Source organism: Trachypithecus francoisi, unplaced genomic scaffold, assembly GCF_009764315.1.
Source record: "Trachypithecus francoisi isolate TF-2019V2 unplaced genomic scaffold, Tfra_2.0 Lachesis_group15, whole genome shotgun sequence".
NCBI lineage: Eukaryota > Metazoa > Chordata > Mammalia > Primates > Cercopithecidae > Trachypithecus > Trachypithecus francoisi.
Genome location: NW_022681460.1, coordinates 44,388,924 through 44,415,454, shown reverse-complemented (window position 1 = coordinate 44,415,454; position 26,531 = coordinate 44,388,924). Strand labels below are relative to the sequence as shown.

At 37.9% G+C, this 26,531-nt stretch overlaps 1 protein-coding gene across 2 annotated transcripts in view; it reads left to right on the top strand.

Moving 5' to 3' along the window:
* ASCC3 (activating signal cointegrator 1 complex subunit 3) overlaps positions 1–26,531 on the top strand; it is a 392,749-nt gene that overhangs the window by 127,782 nt on the left and 238,436 nt on the right. The gene's annotated exons all lie outside the window — the stretch shown is intronic.

The following is a 26,531-nucleotide window of genomic DNA, read 5'->3' as shown; positions in this document are numbered from 1 at the left end:
AAAAATACAAAAAATTAGCCGGGCATGGTGTTGGGCACCTGTAGTCCCAGCTACTGAGGAGGCTGAGGCAGGAGAATGGCGTGAACCCGGGAGGCAGAGCTTGCAGTGAGCAGAGATCACGCCACTGCACTCCAGCCTGTGCAACAGAGTGAGACTCCATCTCAAAAAAAAAAAAGAAATGTAAAAAATAAAATAGTGGATGACCAGATATTTATGGAAAAATTCATAGTTTGATGGAAAATATGGAAAACAGATAATAGAACTTTTAAAACAGTGGGTGCATATTGATTTAAAATGTGATTGGAATGTGAATTAATTTCCTAGGGCCCCCATAGCAAAATACCATAAGCTCAGTGGTATAGACCAAAAGTATCTCAGACAGGTCTCAATTGATTTTGAAAGTTTATTTTGCCAAGGTTGAGGATGCACCAGTGACAACCTCAGGAGGTCCTGATGACATGTGCTCAATGTGATTGGGGTACAGCTTGGTTTTATATATTTTAGGGAAACATGAGACATCTATCAATACGTAAGATGTACATGGGTTTGGTCTGGAAAGGCAGGACAATTTGAAGTGGAGGCTTCCAGGTCATAGGTAGATGTAAAGATTTTCTGATTGGCAATTGGTTGAAAGAGTTGTTATCTGAAGGAAGGAGGCCTATCTATTCAGTGAGAATACTTTGTAAATGTTTCTTATCAGACTTAAAAAAGTCTATTCTATCAGTAGTTCCAAAATGAAGGAGAGTATAATGAGGCATGTCCTGCTCTCACTTCCCATTATGGCCTGAACTAGTTTTTCAGGTTAACTTTGGAATGCCTTTGCTAAGAGGAGGGGTCCATTCAGATGGTTGGGGGGCTTAGAATTTTATCTTTGGTTTACAGTGGCTTAAAACAACAGTCTTAATTCTCTCACAGTACTGGAGTTTAGAAGTCTGAAATCAAGGTGTCAGCAGAGTTGATTCCTTCTGGAGGCTTTAAGACAATATCTGGTCTATGCCTCCTGGTTTCTGGTGACTGCTGGGAATTTTTGGCATTCTTTGGTTTGTAGATACATCACTCCAAGCTCTGCTTCCATCTTTGTGACCTTTTCCCCTGCTTGTCTTTTCCCCTACTCCCCTTTTTTAAGGATATTAGTCATTGGATTTAGGGCCCACCATAGTCAAGATGATCTCATCTTAAAAACTTTTCCTTAATTACATCTGCAAAGACCCTTTTTCCAAATAAGGTCATGCATATGGGCTGAATGTCTACATACCATCTCCCCCACCCCCAAACACCATTTATATGTCGAAGCCCTAGTCCACAAGTAATGGTATTTGGAGGTGAGGACTTTGGGAGATAATTGGACTTAGTTTAGGTCATGAAGTGGGGAGGGCTGGGTGACAGAGTGAGACTCCATTTCAATAATTAAATAAATAGAAATATTCAAAAGGACAAAGTTCTTTGTGACCTGAATTATTTTAAAGATTACAAAGGAGTCCCAAAGCCAAAACAATTTGAAAACTACCATGATATGTCAAAGTGCCTTATATATGACATCGGATTGTTTTTATTGTCTAAATCCAGCCTGGTTTTCAACCTTATCTCCCAGATGCTTCCCAATATAAACTATAGTCAGGCCATTTTTGCTTTTTCTAAAATAGCCTTGCTCAAATAACATTTTCTTAAATGGATGTTGCTTTTTAGTAAGTTTCCTCATGTGTTTTCTCCTTTTTCTTAGCATCTTCCTTTATCTATTGACATTTGTTCAAATCTTGCCCAGTCTTTAAAACCCAGTTCAAACCTTGTATTTACTTCTTCTTCCCTGAATCCTGTAGCACCATTCATTTATATTCATAAAATAATACCTAGTGTACAAAGTCTATGCTTTTGGACCTGATGTAGTTTTAAAAATCTGGATCACTCTCAAGTAAAACTTTGATTGCTCTTGTCCTGTATCCAAGTATGTTACTGATGCTAATGCAAGGATGTTTATGGAAAGACAAGGGAGGTAACATTTGAATTCAATTTATGAGTCAGTTACTATGCTAAATGCATATGTGCAACTTCCCTGAGTCTTCACAAGAATGCTGTTGGGTAGTATCTCCATTTTACAGGAGCAGAAACTAAAACCAAAAAAATCTACTTAGATTTATGCGTAGTCTGTCCCGCAGACTGGCTGAGCGACAGATGTAAGAAGTACACAGACACAGGTATTTTGCCTGAGACCGAGGCTAGGGGAATGCATGGCTTAGGATCACTGATGAGAGTGCAGCTCTGCCAATGAGAATGCAGCCCTGATAAGCCGGGGACGTTTGTATTTATTTAGTACAGATTTAATGACAAAGACTTGGAGCAAACACAATTTGTGGGTAATTAACATTGTCGATCCCCCGAATAGATAGTGATCCTGTGTGCAAATGATCAAAGATTGGTTTCCGGAGACATAAGTAAGCCAGTTTATCTAGATGAGTTCCCTTACATTCCCTTATTATCTACCCTTTGCCCTCTGCTTCAGGGTAAGAGAATTAGCCACCTTCAGCTTTTATTTTCTCCCGAAGCTTTACAAAACCTCCCAGCCTTCCGAGAAGGTTTCCATCTTTTTCTGTTGATTTTTCCAACCACCCTGACTGATCTCCTACAGAATTTTATATAATTTTTTTAATGTCACTATGAATTAATTTTTTTTTTATACTTTAAGTTCTAGGGTACATGTGCATAACATGAAGGTTTGTTACATATGTATACTTGTGCCATGTTGGTGTGCTGCACCTGTCAACTTGTCAGCACCCATCAACTCGTCAGCACCCATCAACTCGTCATTTACATCAGGTATAACTCCCAATGCAATCCCTCCCGCCTCCCCCATCCACGTGATAGGCCCTAGTGTGTGATGTTCCCCTTCCCGAGTCCAAGTGATCTCATTGTTCAGTTCCCACCTATGAGTGAGAACATGCGGTGTTTGGTTTTCTGTTCTTGTGATAGTTTGCTGAGAATGATGGTTGCCATGTCCCTACAAAGGACTCAAACTCATCCTATTTTATGGCTGCATAGTATTCCATGGTGTATATGTGCTACATTTTCTTAATACAGTCTGTCACAGATGGACATTTGGGTTGATTCCAAGTCTTTGCTATTGTGAATAGTGCCGCAATAAACATATGTGTGCATGTGTCCTTATAGCAGCATGATTTGTAATCCTTTGGGTATATCCCCAGTAATGGGGTGGCTGGGTCATATGGTACTTCTAGTTCTAGATGCTTGAGGAATCGCCATACTGTTTTCCATAATGGTTGAACTAGTTTACAATCCCACCAACAGTGTAAAAGTGTTCCTATTTCTCCACATCCTCTCCAGCACCTGTTGTTTCCTGACTTTTTAATGATTGCCATTCTAACTGGTGTGAGATGGTATCTCATTATGATTGTGATTTTGATTTGCGTTTCTCTGATGGCGAGTGATGATGAGCATTTTTTCATGTGTCTGTTGGCTGTATGAATGTCTTCTTTTGAGAAGTGTCTGTTCATATCCTTTGCCCACTTTTTGATGGGGTTGTTTGTTTTTTTCTCGTAAATTTGTTTGAGTTCTTTGTAGGTTCTGGATATTAGCCCTTTGTCAGATGAGTAGATTGCAAAAATTTTCTCCCATTCTGTAGATTGCCTATTCACTCTGATGGTAGTTTCTTTTGCTGTGCAGAAGCTCTTTAGTTTAATTAGATCCCGTTTGTCAATTTTGGCTTTTGTTGCCATTGCTTCTGGTGTTTCAGACATGAAGTCCTTGCACATTCCTATGTCCTGAATGGTATTACCTAGATTTTCTTCTAGGGTTTTTATGGTATTAGGTCTAACATTTAAGTCTCTAATCCATCTTGAATTAATTTTTGTATAAGGAGTAAGGAAAGGATCCAGTTTCAGCTTTCTACTTATGGCTGGCCAATTCTCCCAGCACCATTTATTAAATAGGGAATCCTTTCCCCATTTCTTGTTTTTGTCAGGTTTATCAAAGATCAGATGGCTGTAGATGTGTGGTATTATTTCTGAGGACTCTGTTCTGTTCCATTGGTCTATATCTCTGTTTTGGTACCAGTACCATGCTGTTTTGGTTACTGTTTCCTTGTAGTATAGTTTGAAGTCAGGTAACATGATGCCTTAACCTTTGTTCTTTTGACTTAGGATTGTCTTGGAAATGCAGGGTCTTTTTTGGTTCCATATGAACTTTAAAGCAGTTTTTTCCAATTCTGTGAAGAGACTCATTGGTAGCTTGATGGGGATAGCATTGAATCTATACATTACCTTGGTCAGTATGGCCATTTTCACGATATTGATTCTTCCTATCCATGAGCATGGTATGTTCTTTCATTTGTTTGTGTCCTCTTTTATTTCACTGAGCAGTGGTTTGTAGTTCTCCTTGAAGAGGTCCTTGACATCCCTTGTAAGTTGGATTCCTAGGTATTTTATTCTCTTTGAAGCAATTCTGAATGGAAGTTCATTCCTGATTTGGCTCTCTGTTTGTCTGATACTGGTGTATAAGAATGCTTGTGATTTTTGCACATTAATTTTGTATCCTGAGACGTTGCTGAAGTTGCTTATCAGCTTAAGGAGATTTTGGGCTGAGACAATGGGCTTTTCTAAATATACAATCATGTCATCTGCAAACAGGGACAATTTGACTTCTTCTTTTCCTAACTGAATACCCTTGCTTTCTTTCTCTTGCCTGATTGCCCTAGCCAGAACTTCCAACACTATGTTGAATAGGAGTGGTGAGAGAGGGCATCCCTGTCTTGTGCCAGTTTTCAAAGGGAATTTTTCCAGTTTTTGCCCATTCACTATGATATTAGCTGTGGGTTTGTCATAAATAGCTCTTATTATTTTGAGATACGTTCCATCAATACCAAATTTATTGAGTGTTTTTAGAATGAAGGGCTGTTGAATTTTGTCAAAGGCCTTTTCTGTATCTATTGAGATAGTCATGTGATTTTTGTCTTTGGTTCTGTTTATGTGCTGGATTACGTTTATTGATTTGCGTATGTTGAACCAGCCTTGCATCCCAGGGATGAAGCCCACTTGATCATGGTGGATAAGCTTTTTGATGTGCTGCTGGATCCGGTTTGCCAGTATTTTATTGAGGATTTTTGCATCAATGTTCATCAGGGATATTGGTCTAAAATTCTCTTTTTTTGTTGTGTCTCTGCCAGGCTTTGGTATCAGGATGATGTTGGCCTCATCAAATGAGTTAGGGAGGATTCCCTCTTTTTCTATTGATTGGAATAGTTTCAGAAGGAATGGTACCAGCTCCTCCTTGTACCTCTGGTAGAATTCAGCTGTGAATCCATCTGGTCCTGGACTTTTTTTGGCTGGTAGGCTATTAATTATTGCCTCAATTTCAGAGCCTGCTATTGATCTATTCAGGGATTCAGCTTCTTGCTGGTTTAGTCTTGGGAGAGTGTAAGTGTCCAGGAAATTATCCATTTTTCTAGATTTTCTAGTTGATTTGCGTAGAGGTGTTTATACTTTTCTCTGATGGTAGTTTGTATCTCTCTGGGGTCGGTGGTGATATCCTCTGTATCATTTTTTTTTACGTCTATTTAATTCTTCTCTCTTTTCTTCTTTATTAGTCTTGCTAGCAGTCTATCAATTTTGTTCATCTTTTCAAAAAACCAACTCCTGTATTCATTGATTTTTTGGAGGGTTTTTTGTGTCTCTATCTCCTTCAGTTCTGCTCTGATCTTAGTTATTTCTTGCCTTCTGCCAGCTTTTGAATGTGTTTGCTCTTGGTTCTCTAGTTCTTTTAATTGTGATGTTAGAGTGTCCATTTTACATCTTTCTTGCTTTCTCTTGTGGGCATTTAGTGCTCTATATTTCCGTCTACACACTGCCTTAAATGTGTCCCAGAGATTCTGGTATGTTGTATCTTTGTTCTCATTGGTTTCAAAGAACATCTTTATTTCTGCCTTCATTTCGTTATGTACCCAGTAGTCATTCCGGAGCAGGTTATCCAGTTTCCATGTAGTTGAGCGGTTTTGAGTGAGTTTCTTAGTCCTGAGTTCTAGTTTGATTGCACTGTGGTCTGAGAGACAGTTTGTTATAATTTCTGTTCTTGTACATTTGCTGAGTGAGGAGTGCTTTACTTCCAATTATGTGGTCAGTTTTGGAATAAGTGTGATGTGGTGCTGAGAAGAATGTATATTCTGTTGATTTGGGGTGGAGAGTTTTGTAGATGTCTATTAGGTCTGCTTGCTGCAGAGATGAGTTCAATTCCTGGATATCCTTGTTAACTTTCTGTCTCGTTGATCTGTCTGATGTTGACAGTGGGGTGTGGAAGTCTCCCATTATTATTGTATGGGAGTCTCAGTCCCTTTGTAAGTCTCTAAGGACTTGCTTTATGAATCTGGGTGCTCCTGTATTGGGTGCATATATATTTAGGATAGTTAGCTCTTCCTGTTGAAGTGATAGCTTTACCATTATGTAATGGCCTTCTTTGTCTCTTTTGATCTTTGATGGTTTAATGTCTGTTTTATCAGAGACTAGGATTGCAACCCCTGCTTTTTTTTGTTCTCCATTTGCTTGGTAGATCTTCCTCCATCCCTTTATTTTGAGCCTATGTATGTCTCTGCATGTGAGATGGGTCTCCTGAATACAGCAGAGTGATGGGTCTTGACTCTTTATCCAGTTTGCCAGTCTGTGTCTTTTAATTGGACCATTTAGTCCATTTACATTTAAGATTAATATTGTTATGTGTGAACTTGATCCTGCCATTATGATATTAACTGGTTATTTTGCTCGTTAGTTGATGCAGTTTCTTCCTAGCCTCGATGGACTTTACATTTTGGCATGATTTAGCAATGGCTGGTACCGGTTGTTCCTTTCCATGTTTAGTGCTTCCTTCAGGGTCTCTTGTAAGGCAGGCCTGGTGGTGACAAAATCTCTAAGCATTTGCTTATCTGTAAAGGATTTTATTTCTACTTCGCTTATGAAACTTAGTTTGGCTGGATATGAAATTCTGGGTTTAAAATTCTTTTCTTTAAGAACGTTGAATATTGTCCCCCACTCTCTTCTGGCTTGGAGAGTTTCTGCCAAGAGATCTGCTGTTAGTCTGATGGGCTCCCTTTGTGGGTAACCCAACTTTTCTCTCTGGTTGCCCTTAAGATTTTTTCCTTCATTTCCACTTTGGTGAATCTGGCAATTTTGTGTCTTGGAGTTGCTCTTCTCAAGGAGTATCTTTGTGGTGTTTTCTGCATTTCCCAAATTTGAATGCTGGCTTGCCCTACTAGGTTGGGGAAGTTCTCCTGGATGATATCCTGAAGAGTGTTTTCCAACGTGGTTCCATTTTCTCCCTGACTTTCAGGTACCCCAATCAGACGTAGATTTGGTCTTTTTACATAATCCCATACTTCTTGCAGGCTTTGTTCATTTCTTTTTCTTCTTTTTTCTTTAGACTTCTCTTCTTGCTTCATTTCATTCATTTGATCCTCAATCGCTGATACTCGTTCTTCCAGTTGATCGAGTCGGTTACTGAAGCTTGTGCATTTGTCATGTATTTCTCGTGTCATGGTTTTCATCTCTGTAAGTTCGTTTATGGCCTTTTCTGCAGTAATTATTCTGGTTACCAATTCTTCCACTCTTTTTTCAAGATTTTTAGTTTCTTTGCGCTGGGTACATCATTCCTCCTTCAGCTCTGAGAAGTTTGATGGTCTGAAGCCTTCTTCTCTCATCACGTCAAAGTCATTCTCCGTGCAGCTTTGATCCATTGCTGGCAATGAGCTGCGTTCCTTTGGTGGGTGAGATGCCCTCTTATTCTTTGAATTTCCAGCTTTTCTGCCCTGCTTTTTCCCCATCTTTGTGGTTTTATCTGCATCTGGTCGTTGATTATGGTGATGTACTGATGGGGTTTTGGTGTGGGTGTCCTTCCTGTTTGTTAGTTTTCCTTCTAACAGTCAGGACCCTCAGCTGTAGGTCTGTTGGAGATTGCTTGAGTTCCACTCCAGACCCTGTGTGCCTGGGTGTCAGCAGCAGAGGCTGCAAAAGATAGAATACTGCTGAACAGCGAGTGTACCTGTCTGATTCTTGCTTTGAAAGCTTCCTCTCAGGGGTGTACTCCACCGTGTGAGGTGTGGGGTGTCGGTCTGCCCCTAGTGGAGGATGTCTCCCTGTTAGGCTACTCAGGGGTCAGGGACCCACTTGAGCAGGCAGTCTGTCCGTTCTCAGATCTCAACCTCCGTGTTGGGAGATCCACTGCTCTCTTCAAAGCTGTCAGACAGAGTCGTTTGCATCTGCAGAGGTTTCTGCTGCTTTTGTTGTTGTTGTTGCTTAGCTGTGTCCTGTCCCCAAAGGTGGAGTCTACAGAGACAGGGAGGCCTCCTTGAGCTGCTGTGAGCTCCACCCAGTTTGATCTTCCCAGTGGCTTTGTTTACCTACTTAAGCCTCAGCAATGGTGGGCGCCCCTCCCCCAGCCCGGCTGCTGCCTTGCAGTTAGATTGCAGACTGCTGTGCTAGCAATGAGGAAGGCTCCGTGGCCGTGGGACCCTCCCGACCAGGTGTGGGATATAATCTCCTGGTGTGCCCGTTTGCTTAAAGTGCAGTATTGGGGTGGGAGTTATCCGATTTTCCAGATGTTGTGTGTCTCAGTTCCCCTGGCTCGGAAAAAGGATTCCCTTCTCCCTTGCGCTTCCCAGGTGAGGCGATTTCTCACCCTGCTTCAGCTCTTGCTGGTGGGGCTGCAGCAGGTGACCAGCACCGATTGTCTGGCACTCTCTAGTGAGATAAACCCAGTACCTCAGTTGAAAATGCAGAAATCACCTGTCTTATGTGTCGCTCACGCTGGGAGGTGGAGATTGGAGCTGTTCCTATTCGGCCATCTTGCTCCGCCCTCCCAGAATTTTATATTTTTAAAAGGTTTATGAACATCTATTTCTTACCCATTTGCCCATTTTTGCACTTTGCTAGACTCTGTATCCTTCGTCAGTAATTTTTGACTGTGTAAGGGCAGGGACTAGGTGCTTGGCCTCAGAAGTAGTTTATTCATTGAACCTTTTGTGCTTGCTCTAATTCTGTAGTTGCTAAATTTTGTAGAATTGAAACTTTATAGTTTTTAATCTTTTTACCCCTTCCTTCTACCCTTCTCACAGATTCTTGCAGATTAAAAACTGTTCTGCTGTTGTTGCCTTTGAGATGAGGCTATAGATAAAGCAAACCAGAGAACAATGTAAAGAATGTGGGAGTACATATATATTCAACTTTTTTGTGGAGTTTGAAATTCTTGCTTTCCTTACTTTCATTTTGAAATTTTTAATAGCTTCTTATTTATTAATGTTATCTATTTTTGATAAGTTTCCCAGTAATCAGCATTGATTAAATATAATCTTAAATTTGCCTTGTGTTTTTTTCTAACTTTCTCAGTATTGTTAATCTTCTTTTAAATATAGGAAGGCAAATTAATCTCATTTGCAAATTTTCTCCCATGCCATTCTGATCATATTACTCTCTTGCTCATAAACTTCCATTAGTTCTTTATTGCTTATTGAATTAAGTCCGACTACCTAGCTTGTTAAGAATATTGTATAAATTAAGTATAGTATGAGATGTGATGTATTTTGTGGTTCACTAGGGACCTTCAGGTATAGCAGCAGTTATGATTTTATTGAGGTTTGAATGTAAAATTTCCTTTTACAAGAGAGAATAATATAGTTGTAAGATTTACTGTTAGGAGAAACAGTATAGACAACAAATATCTTTCTGGTGTACAGCTAAAATGCAATTTTGTGCAACTTTGAAAATCACTGTAAATTTGTCATTAGTTAAAACACTGATCTACTTTACCAACATTATTTTCCATTATTCTGTATCTACCATCGGTTTCAAACTTCTCTCTCTAAATGTATCCTTGATGAAGAGTTACTATTTTACAATATTAACTGTACTTTTCAGTGGTTCCATTGAGCAGTGTTCCTTTGAACATCAGTGAAAACACTGGTTACAAATTTTAGAAAAGATTTCTCCTGTCCTGGCAATAACTTTGTGTTAAATCAAAGCATTTGCTCTGAGTTCTGGAATTGTTCTCTGCTTTTATATTTGTTTCCTCATCCTTTTATGGGGAGGCATTTATCTGTGTACCTTTGGGAGTTGAGATAGGATATTTCATGTTTTGCTTTTGTTTATTTTTTGGTTGAGGATAGAGGGAGATTCTGTTCAGATCTCTTAGGCCCAAGCAATTGCAAAGGCAAATCTGAATTTTCTTTGTATTACTCTGCTAGACCAAAGCTCCAGTAATTGTGGTTGACAGGGTGTGGTGCTGTGAATACGCATGAGCTCAGATCACAGGCAGTGTTCGATGTCACACTGCTCTAATCTACTCTTCCTTCAAGGGGATTTTTCCTATGATATGTAGTCTATTGAATATTTCAATATATGGGAGAAGGGTGGGAATAAGGGTAGATGGAGATAGGGGCAGATATTTTATATGCCCAGGTTGCAGTTTTATCTTAATATCTGTAAATTATATTCTTTTTTTTTTTTTTTTTTCTGAGGCGGAGTCTCGCTCTGTCGCCCAGACTGGAGTGCAGTGGCGCAATCTCGGCTCACTGCAAGCTCCGCCTCCCGGGTTCACGCCATTCTCCTGCCTCAGCCTCCCAAGTAGCTGGGACTACAGGTGCCCGCCACGTCGCCCGGCTAGTTTTTTGTATTTTTAGTAGAGACGGGGTTTCACCATGTTAGCCAGGATGGTCTCGATCTCCTGACCTCGTGATCCGCCCGTCTCGGCCTCCCAAAGTGCTGGGATTACAGGCTTGAGCCACCGCGCCCGGCCAAATTATATTCTTATGTCCCATAAATGTACTGTTTAGTTCTCAACCTGTCATTGGGCTTATTGCTTTAACATTTTTAAAAAATTATTTATTTATTTTGTATTATACTTTAAGTTCTAGGGTACATGTGCACAACATGCAGATTTGTTATATATGTATATATGTGCCATGTTGGTGTGCTGCACCCATTAACTCGTCATTTACATTAGGTATATCTCCTAATGCTATCCCTCCCCCCTTCCCCTACCCCACAACAGGCCCTGGTGTGTGATGTTCCCCTTCTGGTGTCCAAGTGTTCTCATTGTTCATTTCCCACCTATGAGCGCGAACATGCGGTGTTTGGTTTTCTGTTCCTGCGGTAGCTTGCTGAGAATGATGGTTTCCAGCTGCATCCATGTCCCTACAAAGGGTATGAACTCATCCTTTTTTATGGCTGCATAGTATTCCTTGGTGTATATGTGCCACATTTTCTTAATCCGGTCTGTCACTGATGGACATTTGGGTTGGTTCCAAGTCTTTGCTATTGTGAATAGTGCCGCAATAAACATACGTGTGCATATGTCTTTATAGCAGCATGATTTATAATCCTTTAGGTATATACCCATTAATGGAATGGCTGGGTCAAATGGTATTTCTAGTTCTAGATCCTTGAGGAATCGCCACAGTGTCTTCCACAATGGTAGAACTACTTTAAAGTCCCACTAACAACGTAAAAGTGTTCCTGTTACTCTGCATCCTCTCCAGCACCTGTTGTTTCCTGACTTTTTAATGATCGCCATTCTAACTCGTGTGAGGTGGTATCTCATTGTGGTTTTGATTTGCATTTCTCTGATGGCCAGTGATGATGAGCATTTCTTCATGTGTCTGTTGGCTGCATAAATGTCTTCTTTTGAGAAGTGTCTGTTCTTTGAGAAGTGGATTAGTCATAAATAGCTCTTATTATTTGGAGATACGTTCCATCAATACCGAGTTTATTGAGAGTTTTTAGCATGAAGGACTGTTGAATTTTGTCAAAGGCCTTTTCTGCATCTATTTAGATCATCATGTGGTTTTTGTCTTTGGTTCTGTTTATATGCTGGATTACATTTATTGATTTGCGTATGTTGAACCAGCCTTGCATCCCAGGGATGAAGCCCACTTGACCATGGTGGATAAGCTTTTAGATGTGCTGCTGGATTCGGTTTGCCAGTATTTTATTGAGGATTTTTGCATCGATGTTTATCAGGGATATTGTTCTAAAATTATCTTTTTCCGTTGTCTCTGCCAGGCTTTGGTATCAGGATGATGTTGGCTTCATAAAATGAGTTAGGGAGGATTCCCACTTTTTCTATTGATTGGAATAGTTTCAGAAGGAATGGTACCAGCTCCTCCTTGTACCTCCGGTAGAATATGGCTATGAATCCATCTGGTCCTGGACTTTTTTTGGCTGGTAGGCTATTAATTATTGCCTCAATTTCAGAGCCTGCTATTGGTCTATTCAGGGATTCAGCTTCTTGCTGGTTTAGTCTTGGGTGAGTGTAAGTGTCCAGGAAATTATCTATTTCTTCTAGGTTTTCTTTTTTTTTTTTTTTTTGAGACGGAGTCTTGCTCTGTCCCCCAGGCTGGAGTGCAGTGGCTGGATCTCAGCTCACAGCAAGCTCCGACTCCCAGGTTCACGCCATTCTCCTGCCTCAGCGTCCCAAGTAGCTGGGACTACTGGCGCCTGCCACCTCGCCCGGCTGGTTTTTGTATTTTTTAGTAGAGACAGGGTTTCACCGGGTTAGCCAGGATGGTCTCGATCTCCTGACCTCGTGATCCGCCCGTCTCGGCCTCCCAAAGTGCTGGGATTACAGGCTTGAGCCACCGCGCCTGGCCTCTTCTAGGTTTTCTAGTTTATTTCCATAGAGGTTTTTATAGTATTCTCTGATGGTAGTTTGTATTTCTGTGGGGTTGGTGTTGATATCCCCTTTATCATTTTTTATTGCATCTATTTGATTCTTCTCTCTTTTCTTCTTTATTAGTCTTGCGGTCTATCAGTTTTGTTGATCTTTTCAAAAAAACAGCTCCTGGATTCATTGATTTTTTTTGGAGGGTTTTTTGTGCCTCTATCTCCTTCAGTTCTGCTCTGATCTTAGTTATTTCTTGCCTTCTGCTAGCTTTTGAATGTGTTTGCTCTTGCTTCTCTAGTTCTTTTAGTTGTGACGTTAGGGTGTCAGTTTTAGATCTTTCCTGCTTTCTCTTGTGGGCATTTAGTGCTATAAATTTCCCTCTACACACTGCTTTAAATGTATCCTAGAGATTCTGTTATGTTGCATCTTTGTTCTCATCGGTTTCAAAGAACATCTTTATTTCTGCCTTCATTTCGTTATGTACCCAGTAGTCATTCAGGAGCAGGTTATTCAGTTTCCATGTAGTTGAGCGGTTTTGAGTGAGTTTCTTAATCCTGAGTTCCAGTTTTATTGCACTGTGGTCTGAGAGACAGTTTGTTATAATTTCTGTTCTTGTACATTTGCTGAGGAGTGCTTTACTTCCAACTATGGGGTCGATTTTGGGATAAGTGCAGTAAGGTGCTGAGAAGAATGTATATTCTGTTGATTTGGGGTGGAGAGTTCTGTAGATGTCTATTAGGTCTGCTTGTGCAGTGTTGAGTTCAATTCCTGGATATGCTTGTTAACTGTCTCTCTCATGGATCTTTCTAATGTTGACAGTGGGGTGTTAAAGTCTCCCATTATTATTGTGTGGGAGTCTAAATCTCTTTGTAAGTCTCTAAGGACTTGCTTTATGAATCTGGGTGCTCCTGTATTGGGTGCATATATATTTAGGATAGTTAGCTCTTCCTGTTGAATTGATCCCTTTACCATTATGTAATGGCCTTCTTTGTCTCTTTTGATCTTTGTTGGTTTAAAGTCTGTTTTATCAGAGACTAGGATTGCAACCTTGCCTTTTTTTTGCTTTCCATTTGCTTGGTAGATCTTCCTCCATCCCTTTATTTTGAGCCCATATATGTCTCTGCATGTGAGATGGGTCTCCTGAATACAGCACAGTGATGAGTCTTGACCCTTCATCCAGTTTGCCAGTCTGTGTCTTTAATTGGAGCACTTAACCCATTTACTTTTACGGTTAACATTGTCATGTGTGAATTTGATCCTGTCATTATGATATTAGCTGGTTATTTTGCTCGTTAGTTGATTCAGTGTCTTCCTGTCATCAATGGTCTTTATATTTTGGCATGTTTTTTCAGTGGCTGGTACTGGTTGTTCCTTTCCATGTTTAGTGCTTCCTTCAGGATCTCTTGTACGGCAGGCCTGGTGATGACATAATTTCTCAGCATTTGCTTCTCCGTAAAGGATTTTATTTCTCCTTCACTTAAGAAACTTAGTTTGGCTGGATATGAAATTCTTGGTTGAAAATTCTTTTCTTTAGGAATGTTGAATATTGTCCCCCACTCTCTTCTGGCTTGTAGAGTTTCTGCCAAGAGATCCACTGTTAGTGTGATGGGCTTCCCTTTGTGGGTAACCCGACCTTTCTCTCTGGCTGCCCTTAACATTTTTTCCTTCATGTCAACTTTGGTGAATCTGACAATTATGTGTTTTGGAGTTGCTCTTCTGGAGTAGCATCTTTGTGGAATTCTCTATATTTCCCGAATTTGAATGTTGGCCTGCCTTGCTAGGTTGGGGAAGTTCTCCTGGATAATATCCTTCAGAGTGTTTCCCAACTTGGTTTCATTCTCCCCGTCACTTTCAGGTGTAGCAATCATATGTAGATTTGGTCTTTTCACATACTCCCATATTTCTTCGAAGCTTTGTTCATTTCTTTTTACTCTTTTTTCTCTAAACTTCTCTTCTTGCTTCATTTCATTCACTTGGTCTTCAATCACTGATACCCTTTCTTCCAGTTGATTAAATTGGTTACTGAAGCTTGTGCATTCGTCACATAATTCTCGTGCCATGGTTTTCAGCTCCATCAGGTCATTTAAGGACTCTACATTGGTTATTCTAGTTTGTCATTCATCTAATCTTTTTTCAATGTTTTTAGCTTCTTTGCAGTGGGTTCGAACTTCCTCCTTTAGCTTGGAAAAGTTTGATCGTCTGAATCCTTCTTCTCTCAAGTCGTCAAAGTCATTCTCTGTCCAGCTTTGTTCTATTGCTGGTGAGGAGCTGCGTTCCGTTGGAAAGGGAGAGGCACTCTGATATTTTGAATTTTCAGCTTTTCTGCTCTGTTTTTTCCCATCTTTGTGGTTTTATCTGCCTTTGGTCTTTGATGATGGTGATGTACAGATGGAGTTTGGTGTGGATGTCCTTTCTGTTTGTTAGTTTTCCTTCTAACAGTCAGGACCCTCAGCTGCAGGTCTGTTGGAGTTTGCTCGAGGTCCACTCCCGACCCTGTTTGCCTGGGTATCAGCAGCAGAGACTGCAGAAAGGTAAATATTGCTGAACAGCAAATGTTGCTGCCTGATCGTTCGTCTCGAAGCTCTGTCTCAGAGGGGTACCCGGCATTATGAGGTGTCAGTCTGCCCCTACTGGGGGGTGCCTCCCAGTTAGACTACTCAGGGGTCAGGGACCCACTTGAGGAGGCAGTCTGTCCATTCTCAGATCTCAAACTCTATGCTGAGAGAACCACTACTCTCTTCAAAGCTGTCAGACAGAGACATTTAAATCTGCAGAGGTTTCTGCTGCCTTTTGTTTGGCTATGCCCTACCCCCAGAGGTGTAGTCTACAGAGTCAGGCCTCCTTGAGCTGCGGTATGCTCCACCCAGTTCAAGCTTCCCGACTGCTTTGTTTACCTACTCAAGCCTCAGTAATGGCTGGCGCCCTTCCCCCAGCCTCGCTGCCCCTTTGCAGTTAGATCTCAGACTGCTGTGCTAGCAATGAGGGAGGCTTCGTGGGTGTGGGACCTTCCAATCCAGGAGCAGGATATAATCTCCTGGTGTGCCATTTGCTAAGACCCTTGGAAAAGCACAGTATTAGGGTGGGAGTGACCCAATTTTCCAGGTGCTGTGTGTCACAGTTTCCCTTGGCTAGGAAAGGGAATTCCCTTGCCCCTTGCCCCTTGCCCCTTGCCCCTTGGCCCTTGTTCTTCCTGGGTGAGGCGATGCCTCACCCTGCTTCGGCTCTTGCTTGCTGGGCTGAACCCACTGTCCTGCACCCACTGTCCGACATGCCCCAGTGAGATGAACACGGTACTTGAGATGGAAATGAAGAAATCACCCGTTTTCTGCCTTGCTCACACTGGGACCTGCAGCCTGGAGCTGTTCCTGTTCGGCCATCTTGGAACCATCCTTTGCTTTAGATTTCAAGCTACTTTACTAGCTCTGAATCCCAGCTCTGGGCACCTTTCACTAATTTGGGGCATCTTTCACTAATGAAGCTATAGTTTTCTCTCCTCTTTTTGTGCAGCCATAGTCATGCATGTTTGATTATACCCTTGGGCCAATAATCTCCAAACTCCAATTCTTACTGGCAGTTGCTGCCTTTGTGCATAAAATCTGAGAATGTCTTTATTTCACTTCCATTCCTGAAGGACATTTTTGCTGGAAATAGATTCGTGGGTTGTTAGTTCTATTCTTTGTTTTTTTTTATATTTTTATTTTTTAGAGACAAGGTCTCACTCTGTCACCAATGCTGGACTACAGTAGCACAGTAATGGCTCACTGCAACCTCAGCCTTCTGAGCTCAAGCAGTCCTCTCCTCTCAGCCTCCTGAATAGCGGAGATTACAGGCGCATGCCACCACGTTATTTTTTGTAGCAACGAGGTATTGCCGTGTTGCTCAGGCTATTCCCAAACTCCTGTCTCAAGTAATCCTCTTGCCTTGATCTCCTAAAGGGCTGGGATTATAGACATCAGCTACCAGGCCAGGCCTTCTTTTCTTTCAGGCCTTTAAAAGTATGCCACTTTTCTTCTGACCTCTGTGGTTTCTGAAGAGAAATTCACTCCATTCAAATTATTATTCTTTTATAGTTAATATGTTGTTTCTTTTGGGCTTCTTTAAAGATTTAAGATTCTTTCTTTATCTTCAGTTTCCGACAGTTTTATTATGAGCTGCCTAGGTGTAAATTTCTTTAAGTTTATCCTGTTGAATGTTTGCTCACTTTCTTGAATCTGCAGGTTTATGTCCTTTGTCAAATTTGGGAAGTTTCCAGCCTTTATTTCTTCATCCTGTCATGTTTTCTCCTTTACTTTTTGGATTTTGCTGACAGGAATAGATCTTTTGTTATCCCACAGGATACCGAGATCTGGGTTTTTTTTGTTTGTTTTGTTTTCCAATCTGTTCTCTCTCTGCTCTTCTGTTTGGGTGATTTCTTTCATCTATGTTTGATGTCACTGATTCTTTTACTTTGTTGTCTACATTTTGTGGTTGATTTCTTCCAATGAGTTTTTAACTTAGGTTATTAGACTTTTCAGTTCTGAACTTTCTATTAGGCTTTTAAAACTATTTTCTATTTCCTTGCTGAGACATTTCTATTTGTTCATTTGTTTCAAGGGTGTTTGAAATTGCTCCTTGAAGGATTTTTATAATTACTTTAAAAGTCTTATCAGAAACAAATCCAGCAGCACATCAAAAAAAACTTATCCACCATGATCAAGTCGGCTTCATCCTTGGGATTCATGGCTCATTCAACATATGCAAATCAATAAATGTAATCCATAAACAACATGATTATCTCAATAGATGCAGAAAAGGCTTTTGCTAAAATTCAACATCCCTTCATGTTAAAAACTCTCAATAAACTAGGTATCAATGGAACATATCTCAAAATAATAAAAACTATTTATGACAATCCCACAGTGAATATCATATTGAATGGGCAAAAGCTGGAAGCATTCCCTTTGAAAACCAGTACAAGACAAGGAGGCCCTCTCTCACTGCTCCTATTCAACATAGTATTGGAAGTTCTGGCCAGGGCAATCAGGCAAGAGAAAGAAATCGGTATTCAAATAGAGAGGAAGTCAAATTGTCTCTTTTTGCAGACAACATGATTTTATATTTAGAAAATGCCATCAGCTCAGCCCCAAAACTCCTTAAACTGATAAACAACTTTGGCAGTCTCAGGATACAAAAATCAGTGTGCAAAGATCACAAACATTCCTTTACACCAACAATAGACAAGCACAAAGCCAAGTCACGAATGAACTCCCATTCACACTTTCTACAAAGAAAACAAAATACCTAGGAATACAGCTAACAAGATATATGAAGGACCTCTTCGAGGAGAACTGCAAACCACTGCTCAATGAAATAAAAGAGGACACAAACAAATGATTGTGATTCTTATTCATTACATGCTTGTATCAAAACATCTCATGTACCCCATAAACACCTACTGTGTACCTACCAAAGTTAAAAATTAAAAGAAATCAACACCAGTTCAATGTTTTATGTTGCATTGGCATTTACTTTAAAGCATTTTGTCTTGTCCAAACCAGATTAGGTACAAGTACATTTGTTTTAAACCAAACCGTTTTGTCAACACTTATAATTTCTTGGAATATTTTATGACTAATTATACTTTTTTTGCTTTATAATGTTGCAATTGATATTTAATAAAATTGTATCCATTGTTAGTAGTGGCCTGCAAAATATCTGTTTTCTTAAAACAAATTGCTAAAATACATTAAATATAAAAAGGCTATGCATTTTCAGCACAAATACTGAATAGTTAAATAGTAGGAATTTGAATTTAGTCATGGTTTAAAATTGATGATAAACTCTTTAGATCTTCTCTAAAACATTAAGAAATTGCAGTGTCATATAATGACCTTATTAGTAATTAATATCAAATATTTTGAAATTAGTAGAGCAAATAGATTTTATGTTCAGCCTGTTACCTTAGGCCTAATGATTTTGGTTCTTTATGCAGTGTTTCCTTTTGCCCAACTAATATAACAAAAGCAGTTGTCTCTTAGCATATAGTGTCCTTCATATTACAGGTAAGATTGCTTTTTTCAAAATGTCAGCACATTCTTTGATCACTGCCACTACTCTAATTTTCTCCTCTAGATAGAAGACATTTTGCAGGATGCAGTGGCAAGAGCCTGTAGTACCAACTACTCGAGTGACTAAGGCAGGAGGATCACTTAAGCCCGGGAGTTTCAGGCTATAGTGCACTATAATTGTATCTGTGATTAGCCACTACACTCCAGCTTAGGCAACATATTAATAGCAAGACTGTTTTTTCAAAAAAAGGGCACCTATTTGATTTGTCCATTTTTTCATGCCCTTTACTGATGACATTAATACAACCTTCCTTCTTATCATGTCACTTTAGTTTTTTTCATTGGATGCTGAAGTATAAATATCACTTTAAATTTAATGGTGATATTTTAGTATAGCTGATAGCCATTCTGTTGTCAAAAATAAGCTTTTTTTTTTTTTTTTTTTTTTTGCTGTTGAATGTTTTAGCAATAAACTACTTGCCAATGATCTTGGGCAAATTTAAAATTTTAATTAGAATTTTTAACCTTTTCTTTCTCTAATTTCAATTTCCATGAAATATAAACATCATTAACTTTATTTTGTACACGTTACTTAGGATTTTGATGTATATTAATGTGAAATTTGAATAAGCTATGATCTTCAAAGTTTTTGAGTGGTAAGAGTGTAGTGCTTAAAGAATCAGGTTAGAGCCATATAATTTGGCCCAGCTCCTAACTTTAGAAATCCCTTCATGTCTGTACTCTGAAAGAGGCCTATTCACTTCAGAATTAACTCTGCACAGAATTATACTATACAGAAGGAAAATAAGCAGATAAATAGTTTAATAATTATATTTCTTATTTTGGGTTTATCAGATCATTTACTTTCTTTTTTTCATACTTACACTCACATTTTTCTACATTTGAGACTGTTCCATTTAATTTTCAACCAGAGATCTGGATTATGAAAGAAACAACTTTTTTATTAAGGACTTATTATGTACAGTATTGAACTTTCTGCTGCAGAGTTCTTATAATTTGATCAAAATATATACAGTGGTTTTTGGGGGAATAAATTTTGATTGGCTCATGAAGATAGAATTTAGCCCATTTAATGTTCTGGACATCATTCAAAAAGGTTGGAGGATAAACAGATGTCATATACCAAAATAACTTTCCTATCAGGCCATTTTCAATCTGAGCACATAGGATGACAAAGGAACTTCTTATAATAGTGAGTTTGGTTTTAAACATGTTGAGTACGAAAAGATGGCTGAAGGTATTAACAACCTGAATTAGATGGACAAACTACTTCAAAAGGATTCTGGAAACATTTCTAGAATAAGTTGGAAATATAATGCCACTTTATTTGGGTTTCCATATATAATTTCTAGCCTATCTGTTTAAATGTACTATACTTAGAGATTAGGATTTCCTGAATCTCATTAGCTTTGCCCTCCTGTTTCATAAATGATTTAATCTCTTTTACATGGAGATGTTTAAAAAAATAAACACAAACCAGCAAGATAATGTAAACTTTAGGTTGGTAAGAAAGGAGAAGGAAAATATGAGTTGGATTAAAAAGAGAAACTGAGAACAATACTGATGCAATAATGCAGGTAATAAAGTCCAGGAAAACTAAACAGGTTTATAAATCACAGTGACCATTTGATCTGGAAAAGCACAGCTGTTCTTAAGGGTATGAGGCAGAAACATTTCCCAAGGACTCATAAAAAGAACAATCAGTAATATAATGAAAGAAATTCTCAAAAACATCTCTCCAATAGATGCTATGGTAAATTGTATGGACCTTTTTTAAAAACATGGGTCTGATGTTTAGGAATCTATAGATCTGTATAAAGTACAAGGGTAGTCTGTGTTTCCTTCTCTTTTAGAGAGTAATATGGCATATTTCCTCATGGTCAAATGTTTAGTATTGGGGACTTTAGCACACTTGCTAAGGTCCTTGCTGTTAAATTATAGGCGCCCTTGCTTTCCATGGTAGTGTGTGACCATATAAATGACCAGGTAAACTGAAACCCTGCAACTTGATGTTACCAGTAAATGGAAAAATGTTTACAATGGGGTCTTGGGCAGCTCCCTATAATCAAACACATTAATGTTTTTACAGCGAAACTTTTAGGGGTTTATATCAAGCATAAAAAATAACTCATCTTTTAGAGTTTTTTTTTTTTTTTTCATTGGATGTACAGTTATGGACCTGCATGATAAAGTGTCTATGGGAAAATCCATTTATATTCACACACTGGGAAGCCAGAAACATAGCATTGCCTCTGGCTACTTTTGTAAGCTTTTAGTAGGGGTCTGGGGTCTCTTTCCTTATTTATGATTCTATTTGTCAGAAATTCAAGAACCCTAGGTAAGGAACTCCTATAGAATAAGGTTTAAGTGTGAGGTAGGAAGTAGTATAATTGTATTTTTTCCAAAGACTTGAAATAAATTTATGATAGACATTTAATTTTATTTTCTATACCTAGCATCAATGCTAAATGATAATAGGTTACATATGTAATGTTTATAGTGTAAAATATTTACATTTTACTGTTAAAATGGATTTGCATTTTTTAAAACATTTCATTTTATTATAATTTTTGAAAACCCCTTTTTTATGTAGTTTGTATAAAAAACTGGGGTCAGAAATATTTCTGTCATATGAATTAAGTGAATTGAACTACCTTGAGGAAGATTTTGATATAGTATATCTGGATTTATGCAAGCATGAGGGAATAGTCTAAGGGCTATTTGATTTATTTGGATTATGAGCCAGTGAAAATCTGATAAGTAATGGTACTTCCCTCCCACTAGAGTTTGAATTAGGGGAGCAAATAAGCACAAATATGTAAAATTCCTCACAGCCTGTTGTAGTGTTTCATTCCTGTAAGGTGAAGAAACCCTGCCCCAAGGTGACCATTAGAGGAAAGGGTACTTTGATTCAGGAAATCACAATTCTGGAGTGACTTTGACATCCACTGACATTTCTACACACTTGAGTGGTCACCAGTATTAGTAGGACCCTATAGATTTTACCTGTGTCATGCTGGCACTTTGTTTGCTTTTGTCTGTTAAGCATCTAATGTTTTATAAAAGAATGGTGAAGTATATATTGCTAGGTATTCAGTGCCACAGAAGCAGATGAAAAGGTTCCATAAACTATATTCTTAAAAAGTATGCAATTGTAAGGAGATATAGATCTGGTTAGTGAGAATCTTATACAGGAATGGTTTCTAAGGATGCTGGGGTAAATGCACTTCATGAGTCTTATGATACAGCTTGTATTTTTCACAAATGTTGGTATATAGCTAGAAATTCTAAGATAATATTGTCTTGGCAGACATAATTCACTCTTTAAACAATCAGTTCCTCTAAAAATTAAACTTTATTAACAGAGCAGGAACTTCATAATTCAGACACATCAGATTTCTTCTCCTAAAGCATCCACAAAAACATAAGGGCATTCTCCATACCCATTGGTATCTGTAATATTTTCTGATATTGTCTATTTTTTCTCGTCATACACCTTTGAAATTTTTAATGTTATTTTATTAAATGTCTAAAAGTTCAAATTTCACTTGTGATGTCACATGAATAAGCAAGTATAGAGATCCAGGAATCCTGAGAGCTTGATAGTTTGGGGCAATTTTTTTTACTTTCAAGTAGTTCTTGATCTGAAGCAAGTTTTCTATTGTTTGGGGCAGTTATTTTGGTCAATTTTCCAGGCAATTTTTGTCATAAAAGGTTCCTGTCTCACAAACACTGCAATAGAACCACAAGTTTGCTGTAAGCCTAAAATACAAGTTTTGAGCTGGTTAATTATAGGAATTGTAGAGAGCTATATTTTCTGTAACTTCCTAGTTTCTCTTGAATTTATATTTTACACTTTAAATATTAATTTTATTTGTAAATTTTTTGACATAATTTTATATAAAATGTATCTCTATATATCAGTACTAGAAATATATGTAATCTTATTTTTCAGAGCTTTGTGCCATTAGACTCATAAATAGTTTTCTAAAGGAAATTAATTGTGCTTGGATTCATCATTGATTTTAACCTTGATTTAATACATTACATAGACATATTTACTACCTATTGTTCTTGGATAATCGAAGTCACCAGAATATTAGAGGGCATTCCTCTTTATGATAAATATTATTTTAGATCATGTATTTTAAACCATTTTGAATCCTAAAGGTCATTTTCAAGGTATGTTGTTGCATAGTTTTACACTTCTAACTGTGGCTTTGTAGCACTTTTAAAAATCAACTCAAATGAAAAGTTACTTTTACTTTTAGTATTTCCATGCCACACAGTTTTTTTCTGATTTTAAAAGGATAGTATTCTCATTGTAGAAAAGTTTAAAAATGCAGATTATAGAGATATTTAGTATATACCCTTTTAATAATTTTTCTAGCAAAATATTTAAAAACGAAAGTTGATTGTATATTGTTTTGTTAAATTCTTTTTCCAGGGAATATTTTTGCATATTATTAAATACTAGTTCATATTATGTGACACTTGATAGCTGCAGAGTATTCCCTGTCTTAGATATACCAAGTTAACTGTATACTTCCGATGACTTACTTATTAAGAATTAGGTTTTTCACTTACTCACCTACAGCAAATTGAACACTGTTTGATGGGGAAGAGGCAAAAAGAATATCTCAAGAACTAAGTTGATATGGAGGAGAACAAATAGTTCCCTTTTAATATTAAAGTGATTCTTCATGGACTTCAGGAAATTTCCTCACATTCATATTTATCAGTCACATTACCACAGATGTCTTCTGTTTTAGCCATCGGCATAGGCTTAAATTTCTTTAAGCCCAGAGATTCATTGGGTTTGGTCCCCTTAAAGTGTTCTTTGTTTTTTCTGCTTATGGATGATAGGCATGTATATAATGCACCCCGCTAGACTTACTCATAGAATGGTCTATGAGTTATCCACTTCTTGGTGCTCCAGGTAGAACTCTTCTTTTTCTCCAGTCATGAAAGCACATCTGAATGCAAACTAATCTTGGATCTGCTATGTCTAAAAAACAAGATTAAGATTATTTTCAAATATAATACTTCAGTTTTCATTATTGTTTAATTTATATATTGTAAAGTATTTCATGTATTTTAAATAAATATTGAGCAAGTGAATACATTGTGTGAAAGATGTGGTGCTTTTTGTTGGGGATTCAAACTGTGTCTAAGGCAGGCCCAGAACTCCAAATTAATCGTTTGAAAGAATAATATTGGCCGGGCGTGGTGGCTCAAGCCTGTAATCCCAGCACTTTGGGAGGCCGATATGGGCGGATCACAAGATCAGGAGATCGAGACCATCCTGGCTAACACGGTGAAACCCCGTCTCTACTAAAAAATACAAAAAAAAAAAAAAAAAAAAAAAAAAAAACTAGCCAGGCGAGGTGGCGGGCGCCTGTAGTCCCAGCTACTCGGGAGGCTGAGGCAAGAGAATGGCGTAAACTCGGGAGGCGGAGCTTGCAGTGAGCTGAGATCCGGCCACTGCACTCCAGCCCGCGACAGAGCGAGACTCCGACTCAAAAAAAAAAAAAAAACAAAGAATAATATCTGTGCTCTCTAGTCTTTCCAATTTACCTTAAAAACATTTTCACTGGATAGTTCCTTGTTTCATCAAGTTATAGAAGACTAAAATATTCAAAAACAGTATCTTGTTTTACTGTTATTATTTGGTACAATGTATAAAAAACAATTTGAGGATAACGGTTGGTACATAATTGGCTATCAACAAATACTCCTTTCTGCTTCCTCATTTCTTTTTTTAAATTTCTCCCCATAACTTACTATACTTCGTGAAAAATAGCCCCAAAATATTGAGTTCATGATCGTGCTACATTGACTGTTCAAACTAGGCCTGTGGCTCTTATAATCCAAAGAGAAAAGAAAAAGTAGATTGTTTTCTTCCCTGTTTAGAAATGGCAATACAGTAAATGTGAGTGTTGATTATTTGGAAGTAAGTAGACTTCTGTTTGACTTACCCATTTGGCAGAACAGTAATCTATAGAATTGATCCTAGGAGAAAACCTTTTGAAGAGTTGATTTTAAAAAAGGCTCTTATTTTAAATTTTATCCTTTTTGTAAATATGAAGATAAAAGCTATTTATTCATTCCTAAATTTCAGACTTTTCTTACTAGAAAAGAAAATAGTAATCAATTATATTCTAAGGAAAGCACTAGTAACTACATGATACATTTAATGCATGTATACTGGTTGATCTTTAAACATTTTATATCAGTTTTATTGAGGTATAACTAATGTACACAAAATATACATTTTAAAAATACAATTTGATGAGTTTTGACATGTATATACCTATGGAACTATCATCACAATCAAAATAATTCATCCCTCTCTCTTCCTCCTGCTGTCTCCAAACAACCATTGAAATGCTTAATGTGACTATAGATTTGTTTACATTTTTAAAAATTTATATATGTGGAGTCACACAGTGTATACATTTTTATCTGGCTTCTTTCACTGACATAATGACATTGATATTTATCCATGTTGTTGCATGTATTAATAGTTCATTTTTTTGGTACTGCTATGTGTATCAACTTGCTTGTTAATTTTTATGGACATGTGGCTTGCTTCCAGTTTTTGGCTGTTACAAATAAAGCTGCTGTGAACATTCATGTACAAATATTTGTATGGACATATGCATTCATTTTTGGATAAACACCTAGGAGTGGAATTGCTTGACATACAGTGGGTGTTTTTATGAGAAACTACAGAACTGTATTCCAAAGCAGCAATAACACCCACCAGCCGAGTATGAAAGTTCCAGTTTATCCATATCTTCTTCAAAACTTATGTGGGTACTCTTTGTAATTTTAGTTATTCTAGTGGGTGTGTAGTATCATCTTGTTACTTTCACTTGTATTTCCCCAACAACTAATGATGTTGAGCATCTTTTTATGTTTTTTGTTTTGCAACTATATATTTTCTTTGGTGATGTTTGTATTCAAGTCTTTTGCCCTGTCTAAAATATTTCAAGTGGGTAGTTTGTCTTGCAATTGAGATGTAAGATGTTGTATGATTGAATACAAGCTCCTTGTTGGATGTGTGTTTTGCAAGTATTTTCTTCCATCTAGTAGGTTTGCCTTTTGAGGTTTGTAACAGTGTCTTTTGAACCTCCAGCATCAAATTGCCTTGGCATCTCTATGGAAAACAAATTGACTGTATATGTGTGGATTTATTCCTGAATTCTACTTCTTTGCATTAATTTATATATTTATCTTTATGCTAATACCGTACTCATGATTGTTATAACTGTACGTTAAGTTTTGAAATCAGGTTAAGTCTTCCAACTTGTTCTTTTTCAAAGTTGTTTTGATTCTTTCAGGTCTTCTCATTTCCATATGAATTCCATGTGTTTTTCACTGATTTTTGATAACTTTTTCCACCTATTACTATTTAATTTTACCTTGTAACTGTACAGCAAAGAATGTTATAAAAGTGCAAATAGTGAGGCTTCTAGCTATTATTAATTCATTTGCAAAACCTGAACTCCCAGTAAACATTGCATTAATGGTAGTACAACCTTAAGTGAGTGAAAGGAATCTGAAGTTTTAGAAAGTAGGAAAAAATTACCCACAACCCTTAGGATATTGATCCTTCTAAAGTATTTAATTTTTTAAACACTTTTCGTTTTGTTTTCCATCTCATTTCAATGCATATTCTTTTTAACAGAAAAATTAAGAGACAAAACTAACATATCTAGTCACAAGTTATTACAAGTACATATACTATTTAACTTGTTCTAAGATAGATTAGATTAATGTATTTAATTAGAGGCAGTGCGGCGTAAGCAAAAT